Here is a 17,656-nt window from a genome sequence, read left to right as displayed (position 1 = left end):
GCCCACGAGAACTGGGGCCCCGCCAGGTGGGTTGGCCTGCAAAGCCCTGCTTGTCAGCCCCGCGGCTCTTCCCCGGTTCCTCGCTTTAGCCTCACAACACCTGTTCAAACAGGGGTCAGTGCCCTTACATTGCAGATGAGGAAACGGAGGCTCAGAGAAGTGGGGCGGGCGGGGAGGCGTGTCAGTCAGAGTCAAGTGGCCCCGTCAGGCCTGGAGCACACACCCCAGGCGTCCGATTCCGCCTGGCCTCGGGATTAGGGGGCTCTGGGGTCCACCCCGTTACGCCCCCGCACCTGCGGCAGGGAGCTGGGTCCCACCGCCCCCAGGCAGCATCCTGGGGCGACCGCTCTCGTGTGCTCACCCCCGGCCCAGACCCGCCGACTCCTCCCAGCCTGGGCTGCCCCAGGAAATCACTCTGGGGCAGTGACCCCCAGTGTGGGCCCCTGTGTCCGGAGAGGTTCCTCCCAGGACAAATGTTTCCTGTTTCTGTGGGTGCTGAGGACTGAGCCCAGGGCAGCTCCCCCACACTGCCTGCTAAGCACGTCTGCACCCTCTGCCCATCCTGTCACCTCTTAATGGGTCTGTCACCTCCTCACACATCCCCCCCCCCCCAGGGCTTCCCCACAGGACAGGGCAGCTGAGTCGAGGGCCCAGGCCAACCATCCTGGCAAAAACTGCTCATGAAGCCCGTGCACTACCTCATCGACTGCCCACCACCTGTGCTGCTTTCACCCCCACTTTTTGGAAGAGGAAACTGATGCTCAGACAGATCCCATGACGTGTCCCAGATCATCCAGGCACAAAGGGCCCAGCATCCGGACTCAGGTGTGTGGTTTCAGAGCCCACCTTCCTTCCTGGCGACCCGCTGGCTCCCTTACAGACAAAACACCAGAGGCAGGACCAGGCCGCCCTGCCCTGCCTGCACCCCCGACGGCCAGCTCGCCTCCACCGCCCCAGCCTGCAGTGCCCGCCTACCCCTTAGCTCAAGCAGAAGAGGTGCCAGGGCCTGCTCTGCACATTCCCAGGGTGGCCTGCTTCCTAAGAGGCTTTTAAGCCCCACCCAGCGGGAAGGTTGGGGCTGGTGGTCACAGGCGCTTTTATAAAGCAGCCAGTCCTGCCAGGATCCCTTCATCTTTTCCTGCTGAGATGCAGCTGTGCCCGAGGGGAGGACACCACTGCCCTCCCCCACCCCGGGCCAGGCCCACCAACCCCGTCCCTGTGCGGCCAGCTGCGGAGGGGCTGCTGTGACGGGGGGCAGGGGGGGTGGTGAGTCACAGAGCCTGGAATCCAAAGCCTCCCAGGCCTCCATCCACCCTGGCCAACTCTGCATGTGCACCCCAGATGCCTCCACTGCAGAAACACCTTCTGCCAACAAGGACCCGACACCAAGGTCCAGGGGCGGACACGGCCTTAGAAGACTGCCCTCCGAGCCCACCAAGCACGTGGCGTTAGCTACCTGCCCTTCAACAACCGTCAAACTGAACTGCTCTTAATCCTCAGGTGCCTTTGTTCCAACCTTGAAAATCTTGCCCCCAGTCTGATGGCACAGGAGGAAACACAGCCCCTGCCTTCAGAGACGGCGCCCAGTCTGATGGGCAAGGCCTAGCTGCCAAGTTTACAGAGGCCGAGGATGCGTGGGGAGACAGCCCTTGCCTCCAGTAAACCCCACACTGACGCGGGAGAAAGAGCCCGGCCCCAAGGGAGCCTGCAGTCTGCGGAAACATCTTCGGTCCCTGGTACAGAATGTCTGGGGCAAAAAGACTCAGAAGGAAAACTTAGACACACAGATGATGGAAAATGAAGCTAACGTCCCTCGAGGGCCTGCCATGTGCCAGCTACCCTGCAGGTTTAATCTTTAAGCCTCATAATTTACAGCCTAGGACACTGAAGCACCGTAGTCAGCTACCCAGCCAGGAAGTAGCAGAGCCAGGATTCAAACCCAGGCCTGCGCCTGCCCACACCCACTTTAGGACAACAGCATGCGTGCGGGGCACGGTGGCCCCCCTCATTCCCCACGCCATCCTTTAGGCTGGGAGCTACTGTTCCTTCCCAGCCACAAATCACCGCTCTCACAATATTAAAAAATCACTACACTTAGGACAATGCATTGGTTGTCAACATCCCACTGTCCCAGCGGTAAGGGGACTGCCGACACCCTTCCTTTAAAGCAAAGAGGAGGACTCGGGGCAGGGCAGGACCTCCCGAGGCTCCCGGGGTCCAGGCAGGGACTCTGGGGTCTCAGCAAGAGAGGGTTCAGAGCGCCAAGTCCCCACCCCAGCTCAACCCCAAGCCAGTCCCTGGACGGACGCCCCACTCAGGACCTCTGGAGGGAATGAAGACTGGGAGCAGATGGGAGGGCCCTCGGGGGGGGGGGTGGAAAAGCAGCAGGATGCTGACCCCTCCCCAGGCCCACTGTCTGCCGCGTGCCCCCAGGGCTGGCCTGGAACCGCGGCCTGGCCTCAGGGCTCATGACACAGACCCCGGAGCTCTGCACAGCCCCTCTGTCCCGGGAAAGGGGCCCTGCAGGGAGCAGAGGCAGCAATGCAACAGATCTGGATTGTGGAGACCCTGGTTCCCGCCACGGGACGGTGACTTGGGCCCTAAAGGACCAGGAGGAGGGCTTCAGGGAGTCCCGGTCTCTCAGGGCCTGCCATGGGGAAAGGAACCCAGGGCCCAGCGCCAATCCAGCCCCCTCTGCCCGACTCTGGGGTGTGTTGTCCCCTGGGCGCCCCAAACCACCACCGACGCGGGGTCACTGGGCTCCTGCCTGCTGATTGCTGGCCCAGGACGGCCAGAGCTGCGCCGGCAATGGGATGAGGAAGGGACAGCCCCCAAGGTGCAGAGCTGCCCGCTGCTGCCCGCTGCCCACTGCCCACACAGGAGAGGGCGTGGGGACTGGGCTTCTGCTGGGCAACTGCGCCCTCTGGTGGCAGCGGTGGGAAGATGCAGGACCCGCAGACAAAGAGCGAACCCCATCCCTTCTCCAGCTCCCAGAATCCTCTGCACTGCCCTCACTTACTGGAGGGTGGCACCGGGCCCTGCCCGGGGGGAGGAGAGTGGACAGGCACCACCCAGTTCCCGAGGGCTCCCAAACGGAATCCCCCAGGAGGGAGGTGACCTTCCACAGCTCCAGGCACTCCGGCCCCAGCAAACTTGCCCCCTCTGCCCATCGCTGGCCCCAAAGCCCTGCTCCCAGCTCCTCCACCGAGAAGCCAGCTCTGCTCCAGAGCCTCGGCCTCCCCACCCAACACAGGGGTCCAGGCGGTACCCCCCCCCCCATGTCGGACCCTCCGAGGGCACGGGGCCAGTCCCTCCAGCTGGACCGGAGGTGGTGGGTCAGGCGCGACGTTGACCAGAACCGGTTCACGCCAGCAACTTACCCTCCCAGCTCACGGGAGCCTCCCACGGGCCTGAGCGGGGAGGCCCGAGAGCAACACAGTTACGGAGGGACCTCCCCCCTAGGGGCCAGGCCTGACGGAGAGCTGCCCTTCCCCAAGCCAGACGCCGTGGGCTACGTGGGTGATGTCATCCCACCCTCGACCAGTCAAACAAGCTGGGTTAAGATGGTCCCCACTGTGCAGGTGAAGGCGTTCTGGGGACGCATCACCTGCACAGACAACTGGAAAGCGGCGGAAGGGTAGGAACGCTGCTGCCCCACCTCCTCCTTACCCTCAGCCCCCTCCCCGGCCCCCCAGGAGCCCTTTCATCCTCTTCCTGGTGCAGACACAGCCGCCCTGTGCCCCTTCATCCCTCCTATTGGAACAGACCGCGTCTGACAGCTCTCAGCGCGATTACAGTAAAGGCACTGGGTCCTGCCATCTACTCCTGGGCTTTACTTACTCATTTTGTCCAGTCTAAGTGGCACAGGCCAGGTGGTCCTCACTTTACCCACCTGAGAAGTGGGAAGATCAAGAGGTATCTCTAACATGTGACCCCAGCAGAGGAGGCTATGGGTGAGATCCTGACCTGGTTCTCCCTCCAGCTGACCCCGGGGACCCCTGGGGAAGGTGTGGCTTTGCAGGTGACGGCCCCAAGGAGAGTTAATGTCCTGATTGAGGCCTGATGGGGCCCCGAGGCTGTAGCGGACTGGGCTGAGGGACTCAGGCAAGCATGCAGCCCAGCTTTGGGTCTCTTCCCAAAGCACCGAGCGCTGCCTCGCAGGAAGGGGGGCGCAGAGGCTGAGCTTTGCCCAGATTCCTCAGAAGGCGCCGGATCACCACCCACCCTGGCTGAATGACCACGGCTGGCACGTGGCGTTTCAACAGCACTGCTGGTGGCCTGGGGACGCAAAGGTGTCTCAGCCTGACACTCCCCGAGCTTCTGGACAGAAACGACAGCCTACAGTCCCCTCCCTCAATTAAGGGGGCCTCTGCTCGGGCAGGGCCAGGAGTCAGGGCTCCCAGGCTTGGGCTGACTCGCCATCGTCCCCTGCCCCAGGGACGAGCCAGCGTCCGAGCTTTGGCTGGTGACGTCTGCCACTGCAGAGACCTCAGCAGAGTCAAGCCTCTGTTTTTCCGGGGGGAGTGATGACTTTCTAAGGCTCTTTAAGGAGACGGCACTGGAGACCTTCACGTGTCTTCAGCACAGGACACGGGAGACAGCGCTCTCGGCCGGCCAGGTGTGGGGCGGTGCTCCGCAAGGGCCCAGAGTCTCTGTGGAGGGGACAAGGGCTGCTCTGAGACCACCAGCGCCCCGGAGACCCTTCCTGGACAAAGTCTGGGCCAGAAGAACAGAGGTGAAGAGTGTGCCTGGAACGCCCCCGACCCCCTTCACAACCACTCTCTGCCTGACTCAGTCCTGGGAGCCAACAGCACTCACTGCCCAGGAGGTCCCCACCCCCGCCAGTGCCTACGATTCCTTCCTCTGTCTCGTCCCCCCAGCCCTGAGCTGCCTCTGGGGCGCTTGTGATAACCAGGCTGTATCGCTGGTTTGCTTTCTGGACGTCTTTTGTAACCGAGCCTAGACCACCTGTCCTGGCGCCCAGCACAGCCCCGGCAAGTGTTCGGTGGATGAATGAGCGATGGTGAGTCAGTGAACACGGCACCTTCAATCGTCGCTCCACCTGAAATCCCGTCTCCCAGCCCAAACCCCTCCTGGGCCTTTTCCACGGGCTGTTCTCGTGAACACAGACCCCAGGCAGAGCCAGAAGCCAGTCCCCCGAGCAGCCCTAGGCCGCCCACTGACCCATCGCCCAGCTGCCTCCGCAGAGCCTTTCCTCCGGGGCCGGGGGACCCATCTGTCCCCTGAACCCCCTCTAGCCTCTCCCTTTTCTGGCCTCTCTTTCGGAAACACCTTTTTCCTGCCCTCAGGCTGCTGTGTTTCCTGCCCAGGAAGAGGGCCTCTGGATCGGAGAGTGTTATTTATAGCAGGCCTCCCTCCTTCCAGGCCTCACTAGGTGAGGGTCAATGGCCCAGGGCTACACACAGAAGATGCGCAGGACTTGCCAGGGTCCAACCGCCATAGGAAGGAAGGGGCAGGCCCAAGAGGGAGCATCTTCTGATGTTCAGACTGGTCCCCTGCCCAACCTCCCCGTATCTGTCAGGGACCCCCACTGCTCTCCCAGGTTCCCAGGCTCGAAATCTCAGAACCGCAGAGGCAAAGACTTACAGGATTTAGATCTGGAGAAGAAGCTAGAGACTAAACTTGATGAGGAAATGGAGACTCAGAGAGGGGAGGGAATTTGAACAAGGGCACACGACGTTAAAGCAGGTCCTCCAGCCAAAATCACCCCCGGTACTGGCCTTACACGACACAGCTACAAAGGAGTTGGTTTGCATTGCCTCATTCCATGTCAGGAGGTAGGTGGTACGTGAGGGGCTGAATGGCATCATCAAGAAAAGATCGTTGAAGGGGTGGTGGTGGTGGGATGAATTGGGAGATTGGGATTGACATGTATACACTAATATGTATAAAATGGATGACTAATAAGGACCTGCTGTATAAAAAAATAAATAAAATATAATTCAAAAAAAAAAAAAAAAGATCGTTGAAATACTAACCCGCAGTGTCTCAGAACGTGACCTTATCTGGAAATAGGGTCTCTGCAGACGTAATTAATTAAGACAAGGTCACACTCAAGTAGAGTTGCCCTTATAAGCAGGGTGCCCTCGTAAGCAGAGGGAAATCTGGACACAGATGCACATGAGGACCACAGGGAGGAGGTGGCCACGTGGTGACAGAGGCAAAGACTGAAGTGATGCATCTACCAGCTGCGGGACACCAAGGACGGCCGGCAACTCGGGAGGCCGGGAGAAGCAAGGAAGGGACCCCCCCCCCCCGGCACAGGTCTGCGGGGGAGCACAGCCCTGCCGACACCTGGAGCCCAGACTCGCAGCTCCAGGAACCGAGACAATAAATCTCGGTAGTTTTAGGCCACCCCGTTGGTGGCACTTGGCGATGACAGGTCCAGCAAGCTGACACAAGGGGTTGGTCCTCTTTGGCAGACGAGGACTCTGAGGCTGGGGCAAGTCAAGTGCATCCCCCGGGTCCAGGCTCAGGGCAACAGGTTTGCTGCCTCGCCATCCTGGTCCTTCCCGTGTGCAACTCACTGCGTCCTGCTGCTTCCCACCCGCTCTCGCCGCCCTCCCGCAGGGCTGCCCTCGCCGACTGTGACAGCAGATCTGCCGGCTGGCTCTCCCTCTCTACCCCTCAGTCCACTCAGAACCTCTCCTGGGAGCCCACCGTGCGCCAGGCTCGGAGCACGTGCTGGGGTCCCTCCAGAGACCAGAGCCGAGCTGGAGCTCCGGACACTGGGTCAGACGCCCTCTCGGACCTCGGGTGTCTCCCCACTGGCTTTGTGCCACCAGCAGGGGCGGATGTTCCAGCTGTCCCAGGATCTGAACCTTCCAGGAGGGAAGGTGGCTCCCAGCCCGCGAAGGAAAGAAAAGGCACCAGGGCCACGTACAGGGAGCCACGAAACGGGATGTGGTCTGGGCACAAAGAAGACGGCGCTGCCAACCTCAAAGACCTCCAGCTCATCTTCACTCTCAAAACCCCAGCAGAGATCCTGGTGATGCGGGTAGATGTGACGCCTGGAACAGGAAAAGCACTGGAAGCTTCCCCCAGAAACAAACCGGTTCGTCCCCACGGCAGGAATTAAAAGGAACAAAGTACATCGTTCAACATGGATGGGCCTCAGGAGTAGTATGTTGAGTGAAGGAAGTCAGACACAGAACAGAACCCACCTCACGATCCACGCACGTGAAGTTCAAGAACGGGCACCACGGATCTGCGGCGATAAAAATCAGAACGGTGAAACAATGGTGGGAGAGGTGTCCTGACCGGGAGGGACAGGAGGAAACTGGGCTGATGGAAATGTTCTATATCTGGACTGGGGTGTGGTTACCAAGGTACGTTCGTTTGTTAAAAACACACGAGACGGGACACTTACGGTTTGTGTATTTCACAGTTTGTCAATCATACCCCAATTAAAATACAACAGAATAGGGGGAAAAAAAGGAGAAAAGGGTTCCTTCCCTCTGGGTTGGAGGGAAAGGCCAGCCCAGGGCCCAGAGTGTGGGGGGTGCCGTGGACGGTGAGGGGAAGCGTTTTCTTCTACTGCTTTCCAGGCTGGAGTCTCGCTCGGGCTCTGCTCAGCCCGCGGCCAGCCTGAGGCGCCGGCCACCTTCACTACACAGAGGCGGGTGGACGCGAACAGAGTAGAAGGCCCCCCGTCCACGGGCTGCTGAGCACCGCCCCCCCCCCCCCCCCCCCGCTCATAAATCAGGCCCTCCTTCCGCCTGAGGCATCCCGGCTGAGCCCTCCCTGGTGTCCTGCTGCCATGGCGACCGCCCCAGCCTGGACTTGGGCTCCTGGGGCTTGAGCTCATCCTTTCAAATCTCCCACCTTCGCATATACTCTGCCTCGGCCACACCTGCGACCTCTCCTCCCGAAGCCGTGTGCGATGCCCTGGAAACGCAGCCTGGGCCAGCGGATAGGCAGGCTCTGCCGAAAGAGCCCCAGGTCCCTCCACTCCCCCTGCACCCCCAGAGGCCTGCAGACTGGAGCCCACTGGGGCCCAGAGGGATCACACATCTTAGAGCCGCACCCCTCCCCCTTCCCCGTCTGGCCCTGGCAGGGAAGCATCTCCCCGTCCGGCATACAAACACCCCTTTGGGGATCAATCCACCCGGAAGTGTGGTCTGCAGGGCTGGGGCACTGAGTGCTTGCGGCCTCCTTGCTTTGCCCTGTCACTGGCTCAGCCAGCGTTTACCCTCCGAGGCCCACATGCGGCGGCCACAGGGGCAGCGTGGGGCGTCCAAATAGTGACCAGCACCCGCTCCAGCCAGGCAGCTCCTGACACACTAACCCTAGGACGGCTCTCGCCATTCCATGGGGTAGCAATGACTGTCCCCATCTTACAGACGAGGGGCCGGAAGCCCAGAGCGGGTGTCGCCGGAGCCCGGGTCAGACTGACCCCCATCTCCCACCGCAGACGCCCCAGGAGCAGCTGAGGACCCAGGAGGGGGCCTCTCACCAGCCAGGGAGAGTCAGGACCGGCGCTCCCCTTGGCAGGAGAGAGGGACGGACACCCACGGCCACCTGGCCCTCAGCTACGAACAACCCACCCCTTCCCCTCGAGGCATCAGTGAGCAAGGATTTCCTGAGCCTGACTCCACGCCGGGACCCAGCCAGGCCACCTCCAGCTCGAAGGCCAGCCTAGCGTGGCCCAGCAGGCTTTCCTCTGCCCTGGGCGGCCTCTCCCAGACACATCGGCCCGCCAGCCCCCGCCCGGATCCCAGACGCAGGGCTTTGTCTGCGCTGGACGTGGTGCCAGAGTGTCCCGGGCCCTCTGGCCAGCTCAGCAGGGCCTTCCCGCCCTCTTCCCACAACTACTCCAACCCTGTGGCCACGTTCTGGGCCCCCCTAGTGGCCAAGGCCAGCAAGAGGAAGCGGTGGATGACTCAGGGGTGACGTGGCCTCAAGAGATGTGCCCCTGTGATGACATCTGGTAGGGAGATGGGTAACGGCGGAGAGGTCTGGATTCACGGGAGATGTGGACCTCGGGAGGGGCCAGTGTGTCAGCTCCAGACCAGCTAACAAGCCAAAGAGTCTCAATGTATTGCCAGATGAACACAGGCTAAATTCATGCAAAATGGTTATTTTCAACTCTGAGGAGAAAATGAGAAACAGAACTCAAAATATAACACTTTGACAGTGTTCCTTGGACTAACTGGGTAAAATTTGCAGGAGTGATAAAATTGGCACCCAGAGAGCCTCTGCTGCTAGTTCTTTGGGTGGTTACCCACACAACCGGGGGTGATACACTAATAACTCGATTCCCTGTTTTGCCACCTTTAGACAATATCTACCGTTACCCGACAAAATAGTGGAAACTAAGAATCTTTCTCTTTCTCCTTCTCTTCCTCCCAATATTTTATTTTCATTCCTTTTAATGGTTATTTCCCACTTATAATCTTGAGTTTTGTTTTCTTGTTTTAGGACACTTTGACGACTCTCTTGAACCCCCAGCTGGATAAGACGAGAGTACTGGAGAACCTCCTGCCCGCTCCCCTTCCCCCCTCCCCTTGGTCACATACACTCGATTCTCCTTTGCCCAGCGACAACCAGCCACACTGAGCTTGCTTCCAAAGGACAATGCAGGTCACTTATGGTGTTTGGACTACGGGAGTGTGGTTGATACCAGCCTTGGAGGCTCCCAATCTCACTTTCCTCATCTGTAAAATGGGGACAGCATAGCAGGTCCTAATGCCTCACAAGACAAGACAGGGAGGACAAGGAATGTGAGTGACACTTACAAGGCTTTTCGTAAATAAGATCACATGACATGCAGCCTGGAATGGTAACGATGGCTCACATTGGTGGGGCTGCTTGGATAACTCTCTGAACCTCAGTTTCTTCACCAGTGAAATGGGGAGAAGATTAGTGCCCGTCTCGCTGAGAGGTTGAAAAGACTAAATGAAATCATGAAAATCAAAGTGCTTTGCACTGTCCCAATTTAAGGGGTCATGACCCCAGTTCCCTCTTTCGGGAGATAAAACTGCAGCTCAGGCCCCAGCACATCAGCCAGAGGGGAAAGGCACAGCTCTCTAGAGGGCATTTGGGGAACAACGGGGAAATCTGAATGTGGCCCATTTGTTATAAATATATTATCAATATAATAATGCTATTAAATTCACTATCATTGGGTGTGATTGTGGGGCTATAAGTTCTCACTCTCAGGAAATGCATGGGCAATAGTTAAGGGTTAAATACCCCCATCTCAGCACGTTATTTTCAAATGGCTCGGGAAAGTGTTATTATATATATGCTGATGTGGATAAATGGAGAGAGAGACACACAGCATCCAGTCAGAGAATCCAGTCACTGCCCTATCACTCACCTTCTCTACTGATTTGACATTTCTTCAAAATAAAACATTATAGGGAAAAAACTTTCCATGTTGGAAGCACCCTAACTGTCGTGGCGCCTTTCCTGTCCCCAGGGAAGCAGGGGCGGGCCCTGACCCCGCAGCTGCCACCATCCCCCGAGTGCGTGCATGGCATGGGGGTGCTGGAGAGGGCCCAGGGACTCCCAGAGCCACCCCGGACGAGGGCCAGGAGGGCGGCTGCCGGTGGGCCCCGGCCGGGGCGTCAGCTGTGTCCTTTGTTAAAGGAGAGCAGACAGACAGTTGGCATTTTTGCAGCACCTGGAGCCCAGCCTCCTGCCCAGTCAACTCAATTATCTGCACCAATGAGCTGGGCGAAGAGGCGCCGGTGACTGGCTTTACAGTCACCTACTGGGGACCTATTCTACACTCTGCTCCAAGTCTGCAAAAAGCTAGGGAACAGCAAGAGAACACGAGGCAACACAAACAGGAAAGAGCAAAAGATGCCACCAGACTCTCCCTGCTTTAGGCCTTATCCCGTGTCCCCAGCTGGACAGCCAGCTCGCAGGCTCTGGGGGGCGATCCACACGTCAGAAAGAGAGCTGCCTTCCCAGCTGATGACAGGCGATCTGCCGACGTGCAGGGAGCTCGGGACTGGAGAGCCGTCCTCTGTTCGGATGGAGATGGACCCCGGCTTGTCCTAAGGGTGATTAGTACAACGAGGAGGGTGAGGGGAATCTCACCCTGACCGTCCCTGGACCAGGGCAGGCTCTATGGGCTCACGTGACCCAGTCACTCTCCGAGTGGATTTCCCAACCTGGCCAGATCACAGGAATCACTGTGATGGAAGGGGGAGTGGTGGAAGGGTGAAGATCAAGCGACTGGGGAACAGTGTCTTAGGAGTGAAGCATTTTCATTCAACTCTCCCTGGGGAAGAAGTGGAGTCTCCACCAGGTTCTCTGGCGGCCCAGGTCCCACAGACAGCACTGAGGTCAGTGGGGAGAATACGATTCCAATTGCTAACATTTGTGGAATATTCATCACGTGCTGAGGACTTTGTGTGCGAAGTCAAGACCTGAACCTTGACTCCCAGTCTGCCTCACTTCATGGTCCAAATTCTTACTATGACATCATCCGTCTTCCCAGAAGACACTGGAGATCATACCCAGTGAGGATGATGTGAAGGAAACAGGGCCTGGGAGGAGCCCGGGCAGCGCGTGGCACCTGCTTCCAGACCCTGAAAGGCTGTCACCGTGCGGGGCAATAGCACTTGCTCTGCGTGGTTTATTGCTAGCCCCCCACTTTATTTGGGGGTGCATTTGGTGAAGCCCATTCACCTTTGGTATCTTCGCCAGAGGGTGACAGTCACACCCACGAAAGATAAGCCCAGGAGGAACCCTGAAGGACAGAGCATTCAAACACAGAACCAGATGGTTTCAGCACACAGTCGTGGGGGGTCCCCAGCCGGAGGACCCCGGAGGGGATGGTTTAGAGGCGCCTGTGGTACCTGGAAAGCAAACATGGGGCTTCGTGACATGGTTCTTTCCAACTCTGAAAGTTTAGTTCTACAGAAGTTGGCATTTATTCTATTTACAAATGGATTTTAAAGTCGGGGAGGGATGTAAAGTGGGTCAGTTTTACTGTCCAGATGGGGAGGGAGTTGCGTCACTGAAAGTGGTGACCAGCCAAGGGTTCCAGGGAGGAAATCAGCTCAGCCGCCGAGCGGTCGTAACCCTCACCGTGCATCAGAGTCACGGAGGCAGCTGTGTCCAAACCGAGGGAAGCCGACACTCTGGGGCTAGGCCCAGGGACCCGTCCGTCCTGGTCAAAGCTCCCCAGTGAGTCCAACGGGCCGTCAAGATGGAGCCACTGAGCTGGAAAATGCAGCTCACGCTGGGGTGGCCTTGGTGCCCTCCGAGCCCCATGAAGACCCGGAGTCAGTTCACATCTACACCTGGGTCAGCTCATGTCTACACCTGGGTCACTTCACGTCTATACCTGGGTCAGCTCATGTCTACACCTGGGTCACTTCATGTCTATATCTGGGTCAGCTCATGTCTACACCTGGGTCAGTTCATGACTACACCTGGATCAGCTCATGGCTACACTTGGGTCAGCTCATGTCTACACCTGGGTCAGTTCATGTCTACACCTCGATCGGCTCATGTCTACACTTGGGTCAGCTCATGTCTACACCCGGGATTGTCAAAAGTCTCTGACACAGGGACAGTGGTTGAGCGAGTGTTTGTAAGTCAAAAAAATCTGAATCAAAATCCCTCTAAGGGGCTTCCCTGGTGGTGCAGTGGTTGAGAATCTGCCTGCCAGTGCAGGGGACACGGGTTCGAGCCCTGGTCTGGGAAGATCCCACATGCTGTGGAGCAACTAGGCCCGTGAGCCACAACTACTGAGCCTGCGCGTCTGGAGCCTGTGCTCTGCAACAAGAGCGGCCGCGAAAGTGAGAGGCCCGTGCACCGCGATGAAGAGTGGCCCCCACTTGCCGCAACTAGAGAAAGCCCTCGCACAGAAACGAAGACCCAACACAACCAAAAATAAAAATAAATAAATAAATTTAAAAAATTTATCTCTGTAGTGGTCATTTAAAAAAAATTTTTTTAATTAATTAATTAATTAATTAAAAAAAAAATCCCTCTAAGATGTTCCCTTTGGACATGGGGTGAGGTCCTTTAATCGTTCAATGCCTCAAAATCCTGACTTTTCTAGTTACTACAAAGTTTCCACAAATTCACAGACATAGAAAGTAGGATGGTGGTTGCCAGGGGTTGGGGGGTGGGGTGGAAGACGAAGAGTTACTGTTTACTGGGGACAGAGCTCTAGTCTGGGAAGATGAAAGAGTTCTAGAGATGGATGGTGACAATAGTTATACAACAATGTACTTAATGCCACTGAACTGTACACTTGAAAGTGATAAAAATGGTCAATTTTATGCTATATATATTTAACCACAATAAAAATTTATAAATGTTTAAAGTACAATAACTATAAAGAAAACTATAATAAACATGCACCCACCCACCCAACTACAGAATGTTAGCACTTTGTCAAATTTTCTTCAGATTTTTAAATAAAAAAATGAAATTTTGCATATTTTTTTATAAAAAGCTTTCAGAGGGATTTTTCTCAGGAATTCAAGGGTACTTCAACATAAGAAAATCAATGTAATTATCAAAACACATGATGAACTCAAGTGACACAGAAAAAAAGCATTTGACAAAATCCAACACACTTGCATGATAAAATACACTTAGAAAAGTTGGATTAGAAGGGATTTCTTCAACATGATAAAGAACATTTATGAAAAACCCACAGCAAACATTCTACTCAGCGCTGAAAACTGAAAGCTTTCCCTCTAGGATCAGGAACAAGACGGGGCTGCCTGCTCTCACCAGCCACTCAACGCTGGATGGGAGGTTCCAGCCAGAGCAGTTAGGGAAGAAAAAGCAGTAAAAGCCATCTGCACTGGAAAAGAAGAAGTAGAATTATCTCTATTCACAGTTGACATGACCCTGTATATGGAAAATCCCAAAGAATCCACCCATACAAAAGCCAAAAGAGCTAATAAACAAATGTTTCAGGCGACAAGATCAACACACAAAAATCAGTTGTGTTTCTACGATTGTGAACAATCCAAAAAAGAAACTGAGAAAACAATCCCACTTAGGAAAGCTTTCAGAGCATCGGAGGACTGGGCATCAGAAGAGTCTCAGGGCCCCCTGAAGTGGGGACATCTCGTTATTAATGGTCCTTGGTGGAGGAGCATGCATCAGTGAGCAACGTTAATTTTTCATGTGTGTTAGTGCGTCTCTTACTAGAATCAAGTAGAGCAAACAGATCTGATGGGGATGATGGTCTGTGCAAGAGAAACGGAACCGCGGCCGCAGGCAGGCCAGAGTGACCTGGGGCTCAGCCATCTTGCCTCCCTTCACATCTCAAGAGCCACAGGAAGCTGGGAAGCAAAATCCCAGGCCCCTGGGAGGAAATCAGGCCTGAGTCAGCCTTCCTAGGAGGGGGAGGGAACAGATCAGGCCCAGGAAATTGTTTACGTAGGGGGGGTGTTTTCCACTTGAAAAGTTGGTGGTTTTTTTTTTTTTTTTTCAAGTTGAAGAAGGAACTAAAAGTGTTTTTAATGATTGTTTTGTGACTCGGGGCCAGAATGATGGAGTGTTTGCCAAGGATAGACACATTTCTCAGTTCTCCGTGGTCCCTAGACTCTAAGAGCTGGTGGTTGGTTCCATGACAGAGATGCTCTCCTTCCCCCTTGTTTCTGTTCCTCTCTCTTGCCAACAGCTATGGAACATCTTCTGAGATCTACGGATGGCAATACTAGGAAGAGAAACATTCTGATGCACGGAAGTGATTGGCTGAAAGGGAAGGAGCCCTAGACCGGGAGCCAGAAGCCCTGCGTTCTAGGCTGGCTTCTGCAGCCCCAGCTGTGCAGCATTGAGCCCCTTCACTCCCTCCTGTAGGCCTTGATTCCCCGCTGTAAAGGGGAGGGCGGGGCAGGGGCTGGGAGGGGAAGACCTCTTTAGACTAGTGCTTGTAAAGGCCAAACCCTTTAAGAATTCAAAAGAACTTTAAAAGAAAAGGGAAGTGACACTGACGGAAAATGGAAAGATGAAAAGAGAGACAAGTTTTAAAAGATGGACAAGAGCTGTTTCTTCTCTAGGCCATTCTTTCCTACTGGGCCAAAGCTGGGCTAATACCAGAGGCTCCCAAGGACTCAGGAGGGGGCCAGGTTTGGGAAGGGAAGGAAAAACAGCATTCCTGTTCTCAGTTTGCTCAGGCCAGGACTTCCCAAGGAGATCCCAGGAAAGGCCTGCATGCTTAAAGCTTGCCCACCTGTGAACAAATCAACCTCATTATGGACCAGGTTTTCAGGGGAAAAGGGGTGGTGGTGGTGGTGGTGGAGACGAATCAAACGACTCCCAAAGAAAGACATAAATAAGAATAAATGGGCACCGGAGTTGGATGGGAGACCTCTGGGTGGTACCTAAATTTTTTTTCCCCAATTGTATTAATTTGGCAAACATTTGAAAGATGCCTGCTGAGTGTTGGGCGTGGTCAGACAGGACAGCGGGCAGGAAGGCCTTCACAGGGAGATAAAAACACAAAGCAGAATGGAAACCTGCCCCGGGGGAGTTCAGAGTAGGGGCTGTTCTCTCTAAACCTGGGGAGCTCGGGAAACAGACCCTAGAGGCTGGAGCACAGATCAGAAAAGCCTTGGCCATTCTTTCCCGCCCCATGGCACACAAGTAAGGAACGACCTGCTCTCGGGTCATCCGGGAAGTGAGCAGCACAGGCTGATAACAGAAGTACAAACCGATCGGCAACTTTCCCCTAGAAAACACTGGTGAAAGCACCGACCACTGTAAAGCTCATCTCGGGCGAGGAAACTCACAATCACTGCGATTCCCTGTCTCATTTTCCCAGTTTAATCCCGAAGGCACACAAACCCAAATTCAAAGCAGGATACAAAAAAATTCATAAGCAGGCTGGAGTCATCTGTGTCTTTGGCCTGAAGGGAGCCCAGGTCTACCTAGTGGCAGCTCCGCCTACTTGGGGGAGGGTTCTTTGTGTCAAGTCCTGCAGCCCCATTATAAAAGAGTCGCAGGGGACACCGCGTAGGGGAACAAGACGCAGGCAAGATGCAAACCCAGGCAGACCCTCTACTTCTGCAGCGCGAACAAGGCCGCAGGCTTCTCAGCTTGAATTTGAACGAGCCAATGGTGTGCCAACCACTGAAACGGGAAGCCAGATAAACAGCACATTATCGAGGGGGATCCGGCGCGTCCCAGAAGCCGGCGCCAGCTGCGCCCTGGGCTGTCTTAACAAAGTCCCATTGACTCACCAGCTGATGTTCCCATGTTGGGCTCGGGGACAAGGAACCCGCTCTGCAGGGTGGACGTCACCGCTGCACACCATCCCCTCCGCCCCCACTCACGCCTCCCCGATCCTGCCTCCCCTCTCTGCCCCCTGCAGACTTGGCCAGTTCTTTATCTTCCGACCAGTTTCTGTCGGCTCTGAGCATAGAAGGGACCACAGGGCCCAAGCACCGGGGACCCTTAGGTGAGCTCCCAGAACGGCCACCCTCTCTTTTTCCCTCTCTCCCAGCTGCTCCGGGAAGCTTTCTCGGGCGTACCAGGAGGACAGCCTCCGGGGCCCGTGCGACGCTTCTCGGTGCATCCCGGGGCCAGAGAACGTTTTCTGGAACAGTGCGCCAAGGTCACCTGCCCAGCTGTTCCGCTCGCTCCGCTGGGGTGGTTGGAGAAGATGTGGGCAGGGTGCGTGTGTGTGTGTAATGTAGCCCTCGGTGTCTCTGATCAGAGGATCTCAACACACTTTCAACAGCAAGGCAAGGGAAACCGAGGCTCAGAAAGGTTGGACTTGGGTGGCCCATGGTAAGTCAACTCCTGGACCAGACGCGCAGCCCCGCGGGGACGTGTAGACACACACCTTCCCGGGAAGCCACCAACAGCCGGGTCGTTATTCCAGCGCCTCTCCCGCGCCCTGCGCTCAGCCTCCCGCGGGCGCAAGCTCACCCCCCGGGGCTCGGGCCCTCCTGCCCCGCAGGACCCGCCAGCGCAGTCCCGCAAAGCGGGGAGCATCAGACTCGAACCCACCCCGCGCCCGCCCCGTCCCCGCGCCCGCCAGGTCCCTGCGCGGGCCACTCACCCGCGCGCCTGCGCCCCGGGGCCCCGGATCCACGCATCCCGACGGCGCCGGCAAGGCCCACGGCGCGAGGAGAAAGTTCTCTGGCTCCCGCGCTGGTCGGCCCCCACCGGAGTCTCGGCGTCCGCGCTCCGCTCGCGGGTGGCACTAGGGCCGCCGCCGGCCCGGGCCCCAGGACGCGGAGGGAGGCGGCATCCCGAACAAAGTGCGTCCCCTGCCGGACGCGGGGCGGAGCCTGGTGACCCGCTGCCCCGGGCACACGCCGGCCGCCTCCCCGGGCCGGGGGCGGAGGCTGCGCCGCCGAGCGCCCCGCTCCCCCCGCGCTGTGCCAGTTGAACCCGCAGAGGGGCGGAGGCGCCCGGCCCTTCCAGACTTTGTCATTGGAAAGCTATTCCCGTAACCCTTTCCTGCCTTCGCCTTCCGTCCCGCCTCCGCGGCCGCAGAAAGGCGGAGCTGGTTGGCGGGGCAGGAAGCCTCCGCACAATCAAGCCTTTCCTCAGCCGGGACCCTCCGCTTCCAGGCCCGGCCGCCCCACCCCCACGCGCCCTCGGGCTGCCGCCGGCCGGCAGTTCTTAGGAGCGCGGACAGAGGGGTCGGCCGGCCTTCCCACCCCCTTCCGCCCGCGCCCCCTTCCTTCCTCTC

The 17,656-nt window shown here is 57.1% G+C and overlaps 1 protein-coding gene across 3 annotated transcripts in view; it reads right to left on the bottom strand.

The window, feature by feature from the left end:
* NAV1 (neuron navigator 1) overlaps positions 1 to 17,304 on the bottom strand; it is a 209,986-nt gene extending 192,682 nt beyond the window's left edge. For all 3 annotated transcript variants that reach the window (XM_059943309.1, XM_059943329.1, XM_059943319.1), the window contains exon 1: positions 17,018 to 17,304. The gene's annotated coding sequence lies outside the window, so the exon portion shown is untranslated. The remainder of the gene's footprint in view (positions 1 to 17,017) is intronic.
* Between the last annotated feature and the right edge of the window lie 352 nt (positions 17,305 to 17,656).

The sequence above is a fragment of the Balaenoptera ricei genome, chromosome 1, assembly GCF_028023285.1.
Source record: "Balaenoptera ricei isolate mBalRic1 chromosome 1, mBalRic1.hap2, whole genome shotgun sequence".
NCBI lineage: Eukaryota > Metazoa > Chordata > Mammalia > Artiodactyla > Balaenopteridae > Balaenoptera > Balaenoptera ricei.
The sequence above is the reverse complement of the archived record's forward strand: the minus strand, read 5'-3'. Positions and strand labels throughout refer to the sequence as shown.